We start from the raw sequence: 12171 nt of genomic DNA, 5'->3' as shown, positions 1-12171 counted from the left end.
CTTCACTTTGGTCTTATCTGTATCTTAGTGGGTCCCATTGGGGAGATTTATGAAAACTTCATCATAATCCAGTCCCTAATGGAAGACTTTTAGGGAGATTTATCAAAACTTGTGCCGAGGAAAAGTTCACCAGTTGCCAATAGCAACCAATCAGATTGCTTATTTAATTTTTCAGAGGCTTTTTTAAATTATTTTTTTAAATAAATAAAAGAAGCAATCCGGTTGCTATGGGCAACCAAAAAAATTAAAAGGCTTGCCCCAACATTTTTCCCTTTCAGGGCTCACATACATGGCAGAATTTCAGAGCTGAATCTGGATGAAAAATGCCACACCGAAATTCCAATGAAGCAGCCTTCCATTGTTTATTAATGTGATTCTGCTTTACTGTGCACACGGCAGAATGTCTGCAGTGGAAACATCTACTACAAAAATTTTATTTCATTCTTTTTTTGTGGAATCCACTCAGAAATGCCATGACATCTATGGAGACACCCCTTTTCTGAGTGGTCCTAGCTTGCTGCCCATGGAAAGTCCGGTCGGAATTTTTCCAACTGAATATTCTGCTGTGTGAAAGGGCACTTACTGTCTACATAATAAAAGAAAGGATAGAATAAAACCTGTCTGCCAAGTGTAATACTATGGTTCTTATGAACTCAACTACAACAGAGACAAGCTAAGATGTGGCTGGTATTTTCTAAAGGATGCAGTTATGATAAAATTAGATATGTGAAAGTAGGAACATAACACTCTTAAGTTGTTCTAACATGATACATTGCTTCTTTATTCTACACTGCTCAAAAAAATGAAGGGAACACAACCCCTTAACAACGTAAATATATGTCCATGGCCGGCTCGCGATCTGTGTAGCACGCTCAGAAGCTGAGCGCACTTCGTATCTGCAGGATGCCGGTGCTATCAGCCACCGGGACCCATGGCTAATACCAGACATCGCCCATCGGGCTGATGTATTAACCCTTTAGACGCCATCAAAGTTGATCGCAATATCTAAAACGGGAGAATATGCTGCCGGTTAGCTCAGTGGAAATCACTGTGTCCCCAACAGCTGAGAGGACAGCGGGAGGCTCCCTACCTGAAATTGCTGTTCGATCGGCGTTTGATTCCCCCAAGCCTGAGATCCAGGCTTGAGCAATCAAGCACAGATAACACTGATCAATGCTATGCTACGGCATAGCATGGATCAGTGCCTACAATCAGTGTAATGCATGTTATAGCCCCCTATGGGGGCTATAACAATGCAAAGAAAAAGTGTAAAAACAAAAAGGGTTAACAAATGTGATTTAACACATCCCTTAATAAAAGTTTGAATCACCTCCCTTTTCCAATAAAAAAAAAAAACTGTGTAAAAAACAAAACAAAAATAAACATATGTGATATTGACGCATGCGTAACTGTCCAAATTATAAAAATATCTTGTTAATTAAACCCCACGGTCAATGGTGTATGCGCAAAAAAAATCCAAAGTCCAAAATAGGATATTTTTTGTCACTTTCGATATCTTAAAAAAAAGAATAAAAAGCGATCAAAAAGTCTGATCAAAACAAAAATGGTACCGCTAAAAACTTCAATCATGGCGCAAAATAGGAGCCCTCATACCGCCCCTTTTTTTGGAAAAATAAAAAAAGGTATAGGGGCCAGAAGGACAATTTTAAACGGATTCATTTTCGTGCATGTAATTATGTTTTTTTTTTCGGAAGTTCGACAAAAACAAAACTAGATAAGTAGGGTATCATTTTAATCATATGGACCTACAGCTATAAAGATAAGGTGTCATTTTTACTGAAAAATGTACTGCGTAGAAACAGAAGCCCCCAAAATTTACAAAATGGAATTTTTTTGTTCAATTTTGTTTACATTTCGCCGTAGATTTTTGAGTAAAATGACTGATGTCATTACAAAGTAGAATTGGTGGAGCAAAAAAAAAAAAAAAAAGCCATCATATGGATTTTTAGGTGCAAATTGAAAGGGTTATGATTTTTAAAAGGTAAGGAGGAAAAAAAACAAAAGTGCAAAAATGAAAAAACGCTTGGTCCTTAAAGGACAACTGCAGCAGTATGACACTTATCCCCTATCCACAAGATAGGGATAAGTGTTTGATTGCGGGGGGTTCGACCGCTGGGACCCCCCTCGATCTCCCTAACGGGGCGCTGCCATTAGCGCTCATGGTGACGTAGCGTTGACCTAGAGGTATGGAGGAGGCGTGCCGGCTGCAACGTCATGCTGCAGCTGGCACGCCCCCTGCACGGGACAGCCGCGGCCCCGTACAGGAGATCACAGGGGGTCCCAGCGGTCGCCCCCCCCCCCCCTTGATCAAACACTTATCCCCTATCCTGTGGATAGGGGACAAGTAGTAATCACGCTGCAGATGTCCTTTAAGGGGTTGAACAACACAATGTAACCCCAAGTCAATCACACTTCTGTGAAATCACACTGTACACCCAGGAAGCAGCACTGATTGACAATCAATTTCACATGCTGTAGACAATTAGCAAGACACCCCCAATAAAGGAATGGTTCTGCAGGTGGTGACCACAGACCACATCTTAGTTCCTATGCTTCCTGCCTGATGTTTTTGTCACTTTTGAATGCTGGCGGTGCTTTCACTTTAGCGGTGGCATGTGATGGAGTCTACAACCCACACAAGTGGCTAAGGTAGTGCAGCTCATCCAGGATGGCACATCAATTCGAGCTGTGGCAAAAAGGTTTGCTGTGTCTGTCAGCATAGTGTCCAGAGCATGGAGGTGCTACCAGGAGACAGGCCAGAACATCAGGAGGAGGAGGCCATAGGAGAGCAACAACCCAGCATCAGGACCGCAACCTCCACCTTTGTGCAAGGAGGAGCACTGCCAGAGCCCTGAAAAATGACCTCCAGCAGGCCACAAATGTAGATGTGTCCACTCAAATGGTCAGAAACAGACTCCATGAGGGTGGTATGAATGCCTGACGTCCACAGGTGGGGGTTGTGCTCACAGCCCAACACCATGCAGGACATTTGGCATTTGCCAGAGAACACCAAGATTGGCAAATTCACCACTGGCGCCCTGTGCTCTTCACAGATGAAAGAAGGTTCACACTGAGCACATGAGACAGATGTGACAGAGTCTGGATGGAAACGCCATCTGCTGCCTGCAACATCCTCCAGCATGACCGGCTTGGTGGTGGGTCAGTAATGGTGTGGGGTGGCATTTCTTTGGGGGGCCACACAGCCCACCATGTGCTTGCCAGAGGTAGCCCGACTGCCATTAGGTACCGAGATGAGATCCTCAGACCCCTTGTGAGACCATATGCTGGTGCGGTTGGCCCTGGGTTCCTCCCAATGCAAGACAATGTTAGACCTCATATGGCTGGAGTGTGTCAGCAGTTCCTGCAAGAGGAAGGCATTGATGCTATGGACTGGCCCGCCCGTTCCTCAGACCTGAATCCGATTGAGCACATCTGGAACATTATGTCTCACTCCATTTACCAATGCCACATTGCACCACAGACTGTCCAGGAATTGGCGGATGCTTTAGTCCAGGTCTGGGAGGACATCCCTCAAGAGACCATCCATCACCTCATCAGGAGCATGCGCAGGTGTTGTATGGAGGTCATACGGGCACGTGGAGGCGACACACACTACTGAGCCTCATTTTGACTTGTTTTAAGGACATTACATCAAAGTTGGATCAGCCTGTAGTGTGGTTTTCCACTTTGATTTTGAGTCTGACTCCATATCCAGACCTCCATGGGTTGATAAATTTGATTTCCATTGATAATTTTTGTGATTTTGTTGTCAGCACATTCAACTATGTAAAGATGAAAGTATTTCATATGATTAGTTCATTCATTCCCATCTAGGATGTGTTATCTTAGTGTTCCTTTTATATTTTTGAGCAGTACATTTCCTTTTAAAGTGTAGCACACGAATGGGTAATACTTGAAAACATTTTTATAATGGAGAGAAGAATAGGACACTATCAAAATAAAGACAGCATTTTTGTGCAGTAGATAAAGTCACCAGGGATGGGAAAGTAATCTGGCAAGTAAAAGGTTAATACCTATTCTGGTGCAAATCCTGTGTGAGTCATTCTAGAGACAACCGGCTCTTATACTAAAACAAAGCACATATAAAAAACAGATGCCTCTTATAATGTTACAAATCAGTCCAGGCAGCTGATGGGGATTTGCTACAGTATCATAGTATGGTAGTAGCCCTATCTAATAGCAGCTACTGTAGGGAATCCCCACAGCTAGCACATATCATTTTTCATTGCATCTATATATCACAAAAAGTGAGGGGTGTTTGACAAGAGGCCCAAAATTAATAACACTGAATTACATTGAATTACATTTCTCAAATACCCAGAGAGAACTTAAAGGATGCCTGTCATTTTAACAAACTTTTGACATGTAACAGTGGCATGTCAGTTTTGGCCCCCAGCAATTAAAGAAAACTATGGTACACATGAGCTGAAACATTTGTTTTTGCTCTGCTCTCCTTAAAGGGGTACTCTGGTGGAAAACAATTTTTTAAAATCAACTAGTGTCACAAAGTTAAACAGATTTGTAAATGACTTCTATTTAAAAATATGAATCCTTCCAGTAGTTATCAGCTGCTGTATACTGCACAGGAAGTTGTATTTCTGGAGTTCTTTTCAGTCTGACCACAGTGCTTTCTGCTGACATCTCGGTCCTTTTCAGGAACTGTCCAGAGCAGGAGATGTTTGCTATGGGATTTGCTTGTACTCTGGACAGTTTCTGACATGGACAGAGGTGTCAGCAGAGAGCACCCCTTTAAACAGTGGAGGGAGCAGTGTTTGGATTCATAGAAAATCTGAAACTTTCTATAAACCTGTACACAACACAATCAGCTTTCCAAAGAGTCAAGCAGAAACAAATGGACACAGTGCTCAGCAGAGTGTCAGTGCCCCTACTCCACAGATTAAATACTTTTACACTAAGACATGCCACAAGTTTATTAAAATGATAAGATTTAAGCGTTGTTTTTTTTTTTATTTTTTTTTATTTTTAAGAAAAGTATTTTTTGGCAAGTATAGAATCCTCAAATGGGCAAATTGTTCTTTCTTAGGCTGGGTTCACTTATAGTATCTCACATTCCAACCCTTACTTTTTTGTAAATATTTTATTATATCTTTTCATGTGACAAAACTAAAAAAAAAAAGACATTCCGCTACAAGTAGTGAGTGTTCAGCCTATAGTTAACAGTGTATAATGATGCTGTCCACTCAAAAAGGGGAAAGCCATTAAATGTCTACGTCTAAACTTTGGCAAATGCCCAAATTTGGTGGAAATGTCCAAATTTGGCCTAAAGTGACAATATTTTGGCCACCATTATTTACCAGCACTGCCTTAAATGGGCACTGTCAGATACAAGCACTTTTTATATGTTGTACATGTTGGCAAAACATTAACCTTTCTAATATACTTCATAAGAAATTTTTTTTTTTTTTATAGAAATGATGGCTTATAAAATCATGGCTTTGTCCAAGCTGAAGCACAGGCATAGACAAAGTCCTGTAAGTGAGGGTGGGTTAGCACTCTGATAGGATGATAGGAGAAGACAGAGCACAGATGAGTCCTATCAGGCAGGAGAGAGCACAGAGGAGTCCTATCAGAAGGGAGAGACCACAGAGGAGTACTATCAGACAGGAGAGAGCACAGAGGAGTGCTAACAGACAGGAGAGAGAGAGCACAGAGGAGTACTATCAGACAGGAGAGATCACAGAGGAGTCCTATCAGACAGGAGAGAGCACAGAGGAGTGCTAACAGACAGGAGAGAGAGAGCACAGAGGAGTACTATCAGACAGGAGAGATCACAGAGGAGTCCTATCAGACAGGAGAGAACACAGAGGAGTGCTATCAGACAGGAGAGAGCACAGAGGAGTCCTATCAGACAGGAGAGAGCACAGAGGAGTACTATCAGACACGATAGAGAGCACAGAGGAGTCCTATCAGACAGGAGAGAACACAGAGGAGTGCTATCAGACAGGAGAGAGCACAGAGGAGTCCTATCAGACAGGAGAGAGCAAAGAGGAGTGCTATAAGACAGGAGAGAGCACAGAGGAGTGCTATCAGACAGGAGAGAGCACAGAGGAGTGCTATCAGACAGGAGAGAGAACAGAGGAGTACTATCAGAAGGAGAGAGAACAGAGGAGTACTATCAGACGGGAGAGAGCACAGAGGAGTCCTATCAGACAGGAGAGATCACAGAGGAGTCCTATCAGACAGGAGAGATCACAGATGAGTACTATCAGACAGGATAGAGAGCACAGAGGAGTCCTATCAGATAGGAGAGAACACAGAGGAGTGCTATCAGACAGGAGAGAGCACAGAGGAGTCCTATCAAACAGGAGAGAGCACAGAGGAGTCCTATCAGACAGGAGAGAGCACAGAGGAGTGCTATCAGACAGGAGAGAGCACAGAGGAGTACTATCAGCAGAAGGAGAGAGCACAGAGGAGTGCTATCAGACAGGAGAGAGCACAGAGGAGTCATATCAGACAGGAGAGAGCACAGAGGAGTCCTATCAGACAGGAGAGAGCACAGAGGAGTGCTATCAGACAGGAGAGAGCACAGAGGAGTGCTATCAGAAAGGAGAGAGCACAGAGGAGTGCTATCAGACAGGAGAGAGCACAGCGGAGTGCTATCAGACAGGAGAGAGCACAGAGGAGTCCTATCAGAAGGAGAGAGCACAGAGGAGTGCTATCAGACAGGAGAGAGCACAGAGGAGTGCTATCAGACAGGAGAGAGCACAGAGGAGTAATATCAGACAGGAGAGAGAGCACAGAGGATTCCTATAAGACAGGAGAGAGCACAGAGGAGTACTATCAGGCAGGAGAGAGCACAGATGAGTCCTATCAGACAGGAGAGAGCACAGAGGAGTCCTATCAGACAGGAGAGAGCACAGAGGAGTACTATCAGACAGGAGAGAGCACAGAGGAGTACTATCAGACAGGAGAGAGCACAGAGGAGTACTAGCCTACCCTCCCCTACTGGACTTTGTCCATGCCTGTGCTTCAGCTTGGACAAAGCCATGATTTTATAAGCCATGATTTCTATAAAAAGGAAATACAATTTTCTTATGAAGTATATTAGAAAGGTTAATGTTTTGCCAAGATGTACAACATATAAAAAGTTTTTGAATCTGACAGTGCCGATTTAGGTCACTTGGGTATGAAAATCACCAGAGCTTCACAGGTTGCCACTAAAGTACATGACAACATCGAGGAGATGGTAGATGTTAGAGACCTTGCGCTCCCCCACCTTCCATTTGAGGATGCCCACAAATGCTCAATAGAGTTAAGGTTTGAAGACATGCTTGGCCAGCCCATCACCTTTACCCTCAGTTTCTTTAGCTAGGCAGTGGTCATCTTGGAGGTGTTTGGGGTTGTTATCATGTTGGAATACTGCCCTGCGGAAATCTTCTTGTAGCCTAAAACATCTTTATGTAGAGCAAAAAAAAAAAAGAACCTCAGAGTTCTTTGCCATGAGGTGCTATGTTGAACTTCCCTTGACCAGTATTAAAGAGTGTGAGAGCGATAACACCAAATTTAAGACACCTGCTCATCATTCACACATGCGACCTTTTGACAGTAACAAGGCACATGACACAGGGGAAGGAAAATGGCTATTTGGGCCAAGTTTGATCATTTCCACTTTGGGGTGTACTCACTTTTGTTGCCAAGGTTTAGATATTAAAGGGGTTATCCACCATAAGGTGATATTAGTCCATACCTGCCAGACAGTAATGGACTAGGAAGGATCTGTGCTTGTCTTGGGGCTAAATGGCTATGTTGTGAGATTACCATAACCCTGTGGCTAGCTTTTTGTGAACTGGTATTTCCTGTTTGACTTTTCTTTTTTTTTACTACAAATCCCATAATTCCATTTTCCTCCCTCCCACACACCAGCCACCCCACCCATTGAAAGATAAATGAGCTGAATCCATTCAAAAGACCTGTGGTTTTCAATCAGGGTGCCTACAGCTGTTGCATTAGTTGCAGATTGATCTCTCTCCCACCAAGCAATTGCTCCACCCATTGAAGCAGACAGGCTCCCTGTCATCAGATGATTAGTGAGTCAGGTCTCGTCTGCATTGCAAACAGGGAAAAATCTGAGACAACAGTCATTTTGTATGCTGGTAAAAATAAATATTGGAGTGAAAATCACATATGAATTGTGAGAAAACCGTCACATACAGGTACAGACACTATATTATGAACTACACTAACTTTACAGCCCCTGTAGCATAGTCAAATAAAAAAATTCCTGGAATACCCCTTTAATGTCTGGGTGTTGAGTTCTTTTGAGGGGACACAACATTAAACACTTATTTCCAGCTGTGCATTCACTACTTATACTACAATTGTAGTAGAGTGTAATTTCTTTAGAGTTGTCACATAAAAATATTGTAAAATATATACAAAAATGTGAGGTGTGTACTCACTTATGTGAGATACTGTATGTTGTAGTGATCTAGCATAGGTATCCTCCATTGTGGTTGGGCCTGATTATAACATGTTGCATGCAGCAATTTTTTATCCAATTTTAAAATGCTGTCTCTGTGGCCACAGGATCAATGCCATGCCCTATTTCCGAAAGTGGAGTGCTGAAGAGTACGCTGGGTGCAATGTATCCAATTTGTTAATTTGGTGTTCCCAACTGGGTGCATGGTTAGACTGGGTTTCCCCACAGGTATTTTTTCTGGCATATTTTTGGAAAACTGCCACTGCAGTTTTTGAGCCAAAGTCAGAAGTGGATCCAGCAGGTAGGATTCCTTCCTATATATTTCTTATTCCTTTTGAATACACATCTGGCTTTGGTTCAAAAATTGTACTGGCAGATTTCTAAAACTTGCCAGAAAAAAACCCTTATGCTGTGGTTTTTAAAAGTTATGGTCAACGAAAAAAATAAATAAATAAATAAATTGTTGTACAATACACTGTATTATAATAAAACTGTTCTCATACATGTTAGATGTTGATAATAAGTAAGGGTATGTTCACACTGCAGAATCTCTGCTCATGGAATTCCACTAGCGGAGATTCCATCAGGCGGCCGGTAGGACCCCAGGGCACTGCGGCGTCACCATTGACAGCTATGCAGTACTCGCGGAATTCCATGTACTTTCTTTGCGCGGAACAATTTCAGCTGCGGAATTGTACGCCGCTGAAATTCCACAATGTGAACGGGTATTGCAGAAGACCCGTTCACACTGATAGAAATGTTTACTGCGCGGAATTCTACCCCGTGGGAATTCCGCAGTGTAAACATTCCCTAACCCCGATTTTTGTCACTTAAATGTCACCTTTTCTCTGCATTAGTTCAGTATATGCCATACTCTTTCAGTTTGCAAGTACAAATTTCTCGATATATAGCACGTAGTGTGCTTATACAATGACTAGCACGCAGCTTTCACAAGGTAATTGTTTCATCATGGTCTTTACAGCCCAAATCTGCAGATCTTTCCTTTAATGTACCCTGACATCTTGAATCTGCAGCTCTACCTATAGCCATTCATGGCATATAAAACAAGCTTCTGTTTATTAGTGTTGACTGCGAGTTTCACAATCAGGAGTTGTGCAGTGCAGTACACTGTATGTGTGGTATGATACACTATCCCCGCCCTTCCATCACTCAGCTCAAGCATAAAACTCTTTCCACAGTAAAAAGAAGAAATGATCCAGAATATCTGACACAGATGTTGCCAATGAAGGACTCTTACTGTGATCTATATTAACATATATTTTAATTTAATATGTTATATCTGCAGTCTTTATTTTCTAATGTGATATAACCCTAATTTGAATAAAACATACTTTGTATAGAGACGTTCTATACTTCAGATGTCTGAAAATTACCTATGCAATATTTCATATATTTTCTTAGTACTACTCCTTTAAAGGGGTACTCCAGTAGAAAACAACATTTTTTAAATCAACTGGTGCCAGAAAGTTGAAAAGATTTGTAAATGACTTCTATTTAAAAATCTTAATCCTTCCAGTACTTGTCAGCTGCTGTATACTACAGAGGAAGTTCTTTTCTTTTTGAATTTCCTTTCTGTCTGACCATAGTGCTCTCTACTGACACCTCTGTCCATGTCAGGAACTGTCCAGAGTAGGAGCAAATCCCCATAGCAAACCTCTCCTGCTCTGGACAGTTCCTGAAAATTAGAGATGAGCGAACTTACAGTAAATTCGATTAGTCACGAACTTCTCGGCTCGGCAGTTGATAACTTATCCTGCGTAAATGAGTTCAGCTTTCAGGTGCTCCGGTGGGCTGGAAAAGGTGGATACATTCCTAGGAAAGAGTCTCCTAGGACTGTATCCACCTTTTCCAGCCCACCGGAGCACCTGAAAGCTGAACTCATTTACGCAGGATAAGTAATCAACTGCCGAGCTGAGAAGTTTGTGACGAATCAAATTTACTGTACGTTCACTCATCTCTACTGAAAATATTTCCTGAAACTAAACAAAGACCAGCAGGGCCAATCAAAGAAGCAGGGGGTTTAAGCAGTATTCTTTGTACATTTCCTGCATATGGTTCATTTCTTAAACTCTCAGACAACACCTGTAACCCAGTACATATATTTTTATTTTATAATGCATATGAAATTCCTCTGTGACTAATATTCATAGTAGTATTCAAAAGGGTATGTGCAGCGCCTCACAGCGAGAAAAAGAGAAATAGTGTAAAAATAGATTTCTCAGTCCTCAACACACCAACCACTAAATTGGATGTATGATAGCTTATTGGCTTACTCCAGAAAAAATTCTAATTTTCCAGACCAATATCTTGAGAATTCACAATTTATTCTAAAATATTAGACTATATCAGATTAAAAATATACAAATGAGCATGACCAAAGGGACTTTAGACTGGGTTCCTGTTACCGGAGTACCTAACTTGCCTAATCCAAAAATGACACTTGACCCATGCCTGGAGAAAATTGGGCCCCAAGGCCCGTTTATTAACAAAATAAATTAAATATTTAACATTTAAACAATATTCCCAATATTGACAGTATATCAACTTAGAAATGATCCCTGGAGAACAACTAAGAACCACTCTGTAACTTCCACCACATTTCACCACCACATGCACTACCAAACACATTACCCATGGCCACAATCCCCTGGCCCACAGGCACCCACATGACCTAGTGCATGTACCCAATTACTCCTGGGGCCCCGACCACCACCAGGAGGCCCATTCCAACTGTAAATAACCAAACTTATCCTGAGATACAACCTCCAAGGACCCTTTTCCTGCCATACTCAGAAAATCTCACACCAGAAAAGAAAAAAAAAAAGAGAGAGAGGGTGGGTGGGAACTTTCAGGTATGATCTTTACCGCCACTGAAATAACTCCTCCCCTACCAACCCTTAAGTAACCTCCTAGCCCCCGCCCCTTGAACTACACCCCCCCCCCATTTCCCTTATCTCCAGCCCCGACTGACCACTGCCTCACGCAAAGCATCCCCCCCTATAAATACATATTTCCCACTGGAACAACTAAATCAGTTGTCAAGGCGCTATTCCGCTATTGGTTCCCCTCTGCTACATCTGCTTACAATAGTGATGAGCGGTAGGGGCCATATTCGAATTCACGATATTTCGCAAATATATGGACGAATATTCATCCTATGTTCGTGAAATTCGCATAATCGCTATGTTCGTTTTTTACATGGAAAAATTCGTAATGAAATTGGCATAGTGCACATGCGCGATTATATCTTTCACCTACAAGAATGGAGAGATCAGTGTCCTCTGACTGGGAGTGTCGATATTCGCGAATATTTGCACATTCACAAATTTGCATAAAAAACAAAACTAATATTCATCATTACGAATATATATCACTATATTCTAAATATTCGTGAAATTGCAAAGTGCCGGTATTCGCGGTAAAAATTTGCATTTCGAATATTCGTGCTCAACACTAATGAGCAACAGCAGCAGGGCCCTAAAAATATTTCCCTAATTACACACAGTTGTTATATAGCTATAATCCTGCAGGAAAGAATTAAGTGGCTAAAAGTGCTCTTGTAAGGAGGAATATTCATGCAACATCAATAGGTCCGTTTTACAGGGTTATATTGTCAGTCCTGAAATGAAAATAAATACATGCGCAATTTCATATGATGTGTAAGTTCC

General features: G+C 41.9%; 1 protein-coding gene across 15 annotated transcripts in view; it reads right to left on the bottom strand.

Annotated features, from left to right (window-relative positions):
* The window catches only part of ZNF469 (zinc finger protein 469), a 607005-nt gene that overhangs the window by 86028 nt on the left and 508806 nt on the right, over positions 1-12171 (bottom strand). The window lies entirely within an intron of this gene.

Source organism: Hyla sarda, chromosome 6 (assembly GCF_029499605.1).
Source record: "Hyla sarda isolate aHylSar1 chromosome 6, aHylSar1.hap1, whole genome shotgun sequence".
NCBI lineage: Eukaryota > Metazoa > Chordata > Amphibia > Anura > Hylidae > Hyla > Hyla sarda.
This window is presented reverse-complemented; position numbering and strand designations above follow the sequence as displayed.